Genomic DNA, 7,810 nt, shown 5'->3' with positions numbered 1-7,810 from the left:
TTCCAACAAGCCCTGTTCTGACAGCTAGCTGCGATTCAATCCTCTCCATGTTCATACGAGGCGGTCTAGAATTTGAGTGCAGCAGTTAGGACATTTCTCTGAAGCTTGTGCCTCCCTGTGGGTGCTTTCCCATCGCACCCAATGTACCACGCCATCAATGTGTCCTGTGCTTGTTAGTAAATCTACTCCCCAATCTTATATTGTTCAAGGAGTTCATCTGATAAATATTCTTAGGTCAGGAAAGAACTTAAAAAAATTCACTGATTTTTGCAGCCTTGAGTTTTCTCATAGGTGAGAGAATGGGATGTGTTCAGGGAAGAAGATATTCAACTGTGTCTCCAAGAGGCCTCATGATTGGTGGCTGGGTGGGAGACAGATTGGGAGGACTCGGGATTTTAGAGGGCAGAGTTTGGGAGGTATCAGTGCTTTTTTTTTCTGATGATTTGCCACGGTGTAGCATCTAGCTTTGGGCCTTGTTGACACAGAGACCTGATTCTTGACACACCAACCCGGATCTACACATACAATGCAGCTTTATCAGTTGCCAGCGGAATACCAAATAGTTTCTGTGAGATAGCAGTAGTGAGGGGCACCAGTCATTCTGACGGCTACATTGTTTTCTTCTGGGCATTTCATGTTATGTGTACCAGGCTGCTTAATCATAGGCAAGGAACACATGAGATTCCAAGGCTTATTGTATTTGGCTAAGAGACTCTTGTGCTTGTGAAGACAGCTCACAATAGTAAATAACAGCAATGAATGACCACATAAGAAACACAATAGATACTTGACTCGCTCATTTTGTGCTTTGTGAGCCTTAGTTCTGGTCTAAATCATGAGTGAATGATCTTGAGGACCACTTGACTTCAGCTGGCTAGAACATTTTCATTGTGTACATTAAGAACCAGAATTATTTTGGGCTATGTAGCCCATTTCAGCAGCCATTCACTGTTCCCTTCTTTATCTTACCCACCACTGGTAACTTTCAAAGTCCTGAAATATCCCAGCGAGTTTGACACACTTAGACTCAGCAGCCCTAAAGCCACGGATGTGCAAAGTTCACACTGACGTCCCTCGGGGATTTCCCAGACGTTCTGTAGCCTGCCTACCAGATGACCCCACAGCTGCATCTTGTAAACACATTGATCCATGGCTTTTCCCCCTGTAACCTCTGCTGTGGTGGAACACTGATCATGGTCCCCAGGTCATGGCTGCTCATATTGGACTTGGAATGAGCCAGTTCCATTTTCTGTATAGAGTTGGTACTTTATGTCGGCAAGGTTTAAGATTGATTTTCTTTTAGGTCTAGGAAGGACACACAATTCATACCTCTCCTAGTTTATCCTTGCTGGAGCAAAGTTAAACTTTTGTTTTCACGGTGGTGCAGGCCTAAAATCCCAACTCTCAGGGTTTAAGGCCAAGAGGATTATGAGCTTCAAGTCAGTCTGGGCTACATGGTGAGATTTTTGCCTTAAAAAACAAATGAATGAAAATAAAACACAAAACAAAATGAAACGAAACTTTCTGTTCTTTTCAGAGACCCCCATCTGTTTTGTCCAGGAGGTCTTTATTATCTTTCTCTCATCTTTTCTACATAGCTGTTGGCCCCAAAGAGGATGACTTGCTAGAATGGGAACTCTGATTAACTGGATTCTAAGTGGTACATTGTAGACCACCAGAAATAGACAACTGGGATCAATGGAGCAGGCCATCTGGGTTCTAGACTAGGTTTGGCTTCATCATCAACTGACATTAGTGACAGCCATATTGTATTCACAAACATAGCCTCCAACCAGTGACATTTTATCTTTATTAGGTAGATGAAAAAATTGTGAATTTTATTGTTATTTGAGGCAAATATATTTCAGTTATGTAAGCCCTTTTCTTTGCTGAAGGCAGCCAAAGTTCCAGAAAAGAAAGATTAAATTACCAGGATATGAAGGATGGAAGAAATTGCCTTTATTAGTATTAAACTTGAGAGGCACTTGACTTGTGGTTAAAAGATTGATTATCCCTTTAGGCCTAGGAGGCACATACAATTCATAACTCTCCAAGTTTTTCTTTAAATCCTGGCTGTAAGGGAAAATTAAGTTTCCAAAAGATGCCAGTAGCCCGAATACCCAAGGATTCGGTGTTGGCAGGGTTCATTCTTCTTCCTGCTGCTGCATCACGAGCTTCTGGTATTCACCTTCCAGATGCTGCCCTCCATCAGAGTCCCTGCTTAGGGATCTCCATGTTATCTGCCTGGAGTTCCTTCTGCTTCTAGCCCTGGACAGGGTAGTCTGTCATTGACACGTGCGAGAAACACACACACTTAAACATTGCCCTCTGTCTGTTTTTCAAGTAAGTACGGAGGGTAGGAATGAAGAAAAGAAAGGAAAAGAAATTAAAATAGAGCTGTTTCTGTCTAAATCAAGGACTCTTTAATGGTATGGAGCTCACATCCTTTGGAGATATTTTTGAGTTTGGATGTAATAATGATTTTGTCTTTTTTTTTTCTTGTTTGGCATCACACTGTTTTGGTACTTCTCTGCGTTTCTTGCAGCTCAGACTCTGCAGAGGACAAGGGCTCATTTGCCATTTTCAATTCCCCGAGCAGCTGCTGCCATTCACCACTTCAAGTTCTATCACTTATTCAGTTACTTTAAATTGTTTTTGTTGTTGTTTTGTTTTTTCAAGACAGTGTCTCTCTGTGTAGCCCTGGCTGTCCTGGAACTCAGCTCTGTAGATCAGGATGGTCTCAAACTTATAGAGATCCTCCTGCCTCTGCCTCCTTGAGTGCAGGGATTAAAGGTGTGCGCTACCATCTCCTGACACTTTAAGATTATTTTTAAAATTGAAAACGTTAAAAAAAATTCTGTGTCAGCAAATTCCTCTTCCTGTTTCTTGCCTAGGTTCCACTTTTGCTTTTTCATTTTTCTTTCACAAGTCTCCTTGCACAATCTTGGTCTCTGTGGGTTACACTGAATTGACACAGGACTTAGGCTCATGCCATCAAGGCATAGAGCCGTGTGCACAGCTGTGTCCTCTGGGATGCAGTTGGCCATGGTGGACAGAGTCTTTCCTGGAAAGCTCTGGAAAGCAGCACATCCTTTGTTGTCCTGCTAGAGTTTGAATCCAGGCCACTGTAATCAGAATGTGCATCCAAGGAGTAAGCCACTTACGGGAATTAAGGGCAAAGAACAGAAAGAGGGAATTCTAGACTGTGTGAGCTTTGTGGTTAAAGGGTACTCTATTCCCTGGACCTTTTGTTTTTGTAAGGTTTATTTTTATTTTATGGGTATATATGTCTATGTCTGAGTGTATATATGAATACAACCTATATTAAGTGCCTGTGGGGACCAGAAGAGGGGTTCAGATTTTCTGGGGTAGGAGTTATGGTTGTGGGTCACTAGGTAGGCAGTGGGAATTGAACCGAGATCCTCTGAAACAACATGTAACCATTGAGCTTTCCCTCCAGGCCCACCCTGGGCTTTATTTTTTTAAAATGTGAATCTGAATTAATGAAATAGACTAGAAAGGCTGGCTATTATATGGGCAAAGTCATTTTCTTTGATCGTAGATCATGTTCCTATTGAGATGGGGTCATCACAAAACACAGTCAGAATGAGGATGATGCAGCAACCAAAAATATCCTTTCTCAGTTTCCTGGTATTTGACTTGAGGCTGGAGTGAACAGCTGATTCTGTGGCTGAAGGTTCTCAGCTACTGCCCAGTACAGCTGCAATTTCATCTCCTGTCTCAGTGAACTTCTTTTTCCTCTTCTTGCCTATGCTATGGGGAAGTGGACACGAAGAAACCCCTCCCCCATCCCTCCAATCTCTAAAACAATAAAGGTTATAGTAACAGACCCAGTTCTTTCTTCAACTCGACTTTAGCCATGTTCTGGGATTTTCTCCAACACCAACCAGAAAGCAAAACCAAACATTTTGCCACCCACCTGTGGCCAAAAAAAAAGTGCTGATGGGAAATATGCCAGACACTGACAGTATTGGAGACTTAACTGGATGGCGGTGAGGAAGAACAATCATGAATTTAAAAATAAAACATGTCCTGTTTTTTTTTTTTTTTTTTTTTTTTTTTTTTTTTTTTTTTTTTTTTTTTTTTTTCTGAAGCCTAGAGTCGGAAATAGCTACAACTATGTCTTGGGCTGAAAGCGGGAAATAAAGCCTCACCCTCTTTATGTGGGTTTCTAACTCTCCGAGTTTGAGAGTCTGTTCATTTTGGAGGCTTCTGAAATACTGGCAGGACTGGGTATCTCCAATAACAATCTGAAGGTGGCTCAAACAATACCTGCTAACCTTAAGATGTCATCAAAGAACAAGCTGTTCAAAATAGTTTGTAGTGGTAGGGGAATATTTAGCTTCATTACTTGATGCATGAAGTCAGTATGAATAAAAATGCCCTTTAAGTAACTTAGAACCTGAATGCATGCCAACTCAGTGTTACCCGGGACTCCTGCTCTATGGTGATGCCTCCCACTGCTGGGCAACATTTGAATCAGTCTGGTTGGTGGCCACTGTTCCTACAGGAACTAATGGAATTGTGGAACCAATTCCAGCTCGGCACATTTGTGCCTAGTTAGATTTTCATATATGAAGGAGGAGGTGAAATTAACCAAACCAAACCAAAATAAAATGTAACCGCATCCCCCAATCCCCAGGCCGGTGTGGTCCTGTTCACTCTCAAAAGGGATTAGCGGTTAAAATAGCGTGGAAGAGCCCAGAGGGAAGAAGATAGAGGGCCAAGACCGAGGCACTGTTAGACTGCTCTCCTGTGTGCTTTTGACTATAAAGATCAGCCATGTGCTGAGAGTTATTTTCTTCTGGAATTGCTTTAAAGATAATGCTAACACTTCTGCTCTCCTGAACACTGTGTTTGGTCCAATTACAGATATTGATAGTTCATCTTATAATATCAGTATTTCCAAAACAATTGACTTAACTATTGTAGCTTGTTTCTGCATTTACAACACCTACTTTTCAAAGTGTTAATGTGTTTAGAGAACTTATGGATAGTTGTAACATTCAAGGCTTTAAAAAAGGGATGTGTTAGAAAGCCTTTTCTCCCAGACACTGAACCTCCCTCTTTGCTTGAAAACCGTGGTGATCTTATATTTGTTGGGTTTGTTTCATAACAGGCAACACATGAAAGCACTGGAAGTATTTGTACTTATTCCTTAAAATTACAAGTGGAGGGCTGGGGGGATGGCTCAGTGGGTAACGCACTTGCTCTGTAAACATGGTAACAGGTGTTGTGATCCTCAGAACCCATGCACAGCTGGATGGGGTGGAAGCATCCGTAATCCCAGCATTCTGACAACAAGGTGGAGGCAGAGACCAGAGATTCCCTGGTAGCTTGCAGGGCAGCTAGCCCTACATAGTCAGCAGTAACGACAAGCTATCCTGCCTGGAAACAAGGCAGAAGGTGAGGACCAACATACTCACTCACATCCATAACCACACGTGGATGTGAACACAGATTTTAAAAGGTACAAGTTGAGGGGGCTATAGAGATGCTTCACCGGGTAAAACTGCTTGAGTGTGGAGACCTAAGACCAGTTGCCCCGAACACACGTACATAAAAAGCTGGGTCTGGAGACCCAGCTCTGGAGAGCGTGGAGGATCCTGGAGATTTGCTGGCCTGCCAGCCTAGTTAATGGGTGAGCTCTATCTAGATTCAGGAAAGAGCCAAAGAGGAGGAGAGCTAAGAGATGGCTCAGCAGTTAAGAGCACTGGCTGTTCTTGCAGAGGACCTGGATTTGATTTTTTTTTAGCATCCACATGGCAGCTCACAATTGTAGGTCACTCCAGTTCCAGGTGATCCGATGTCCCCGTCTGGCTCCCATGGGCACCAGACATGCATATGGTACATAGACATACATACATGTGGATAAAACCATCGGAACACATAAAATAAGAAATGAAAAATAAATTTTTTGACAAAAAGTAAACTGCAGCATGAAAGAGAGAAACATGACAATGGCGCCTAGCCTCTCCACGCTAGTTTGTGAGTGCTCACACTGACGCAGTACATAGGACAGGGCCCTAGCCTCTCCACGCTGGTTTGTGAGTGCTCACACTGACGCAGTACATAGGGCAGGGCCCTAGCCTCTCCACCCTGGGATGTGAGTGCTCACACTGACGCAGTACATAGGACAGGGCCCTAGCCTCTCCACGCTAGTTTGTGAGTGCTCACACTGACGCAGTACATAGGGCAGGGCCCTAGCTTCTCCACCCTGGGATGTGAGTGCTCACACTGACTCAGTACATAGGGCAGGGCCCCTAGCCTCTCCACGCTAGTTTGTGAGTGCTCACACTGACGCAGTACATAGGGCAGGGCCCTAGCCTCTCCACGCTAGTTTGTGAGTGCTCACACTGACTCAGTACATAGGGCAGGGCCCTAGCCTCTCCACCCTGGGATGTGAGTGCTCACACTGACGCAGTACATAGGACAGGGCCCCTAGCCTCTCCACCCTGGGATGTGAGTGCTCACACTGACACAGTACATAGGGAAGGGCCCTAGCCTCTCCACGCTAGTTTGTGAGTGCTCACACTGACGCAGTACATAGGGCAGGGCCCCTAGCCTCTCCACCCTGGGTTGTGAGTGTTCACACTGACGCAGTACATAGGACAGGGCCCCTAGCCTCTCCACCCTGGGATGTGAGTGCTCACACTGACACAGTACATAGGGCAGGGCCCTAGCCTCTCCACGCTAGTTTGTGAGTGCTCACACTGACGCAGTACATAGGGCAGGGCCCCTAGCCTCTCCACCCTGGGATGTGAGTGTTCACACTGACGCAGTACATAGGGCAGGGCGCCTAGCCTCTCCACCCTGGGATGTGAGTGTTCACACTGACACAGTACATAGGGCAGGGCCCCTAGCCTCTCCACCCTGGGATGTGAGTGCTCACACTGACTCAGTACATAGGGCAGGGCCCCTAGCCTCTCCACGCTAGTTTGTGAGTGCTCACACTGACGCAGTACATAGGGCAGGGCCCTAGCCTCTCCACGCTAGTTTGTGAGTGCTCACACTGACGCAGTACATAGGACAGGGCCCTAGCCTCTCCACGCTGGTTTGTGAGTGCTCACACTGACGCAGTACATAGGGCAGGGCCCTAGCCTCTCCACCCTGGGATGTGAGTGCTCACACTGACGCAGTACATAGGACAGGGCCCTAGCCTCTCCACGCTAGTTTGTGAGTGCTCACACTGACGCAGTACATAGGGCAGGGCCCTAGCTTCTCCACCCTGGGATGTGAGTGCTCACACTGACTCAGTACATAGGGCAGGGCCCCTAGCCTCTCCACGCTAGTTTGTGAGTGCTCACACTGACGCAGTACATAGGGCAGGGCCCTAGCCTCTCCACGCTAGTTTGTGAGTGCTCACACTGACGCAGTACATAGGGCAGGGCCCTAGCCTCTCCACCCTGGGATGTGAGTGCTCACACTGACGCAGTACATAGGACAGGGCCCCTAGCCTCTCCACCCTGGGATGTGAGTGCTCACACTGACACAGTACATAGGGAAGGGCCCTAGCCTCTCCACGCTAGTTTGTGAGTGCTCACACTGACGCAGTACATAGGGCAGGGCCCCTAGCCTCTCCACCCTGGGATGTGAGTGTTCACACTGACGCAGTACATAGGACAGGGCCCCTAGCCTCTCCACCCTGGGATGTGAGTGCTCACACTGACACAGTACATAGGGCAGGGCCCTAGCCTCTCCACGCTAGTTTGTGAGTGCTCACACTGACGCAGTACATAGGGCAGGGCCCCTAGCCTCTCCACCCTGGGATGTGAGTGTTCACACTGAC

The sequence above is a fragment of the Microtus oregoni genome, unplaced genomic scaffold (genome assembly GCF_018167655.1).
Source record: "Microtus oregoni isolate MIOR12 unplaced genomic scaffold, Mior012 000018F_ref0000195, whole genome shotgun sequence".
In the NCBI taxonomy this organism is placed as follows: Eukaryota; Metazoa; Chordata; class Mammalia; order Rodentia; family Cricetidae; genus Microtus; species Microtus oregoni.
Note: the sequence above shows the minus strand (reverse complement) of the source record.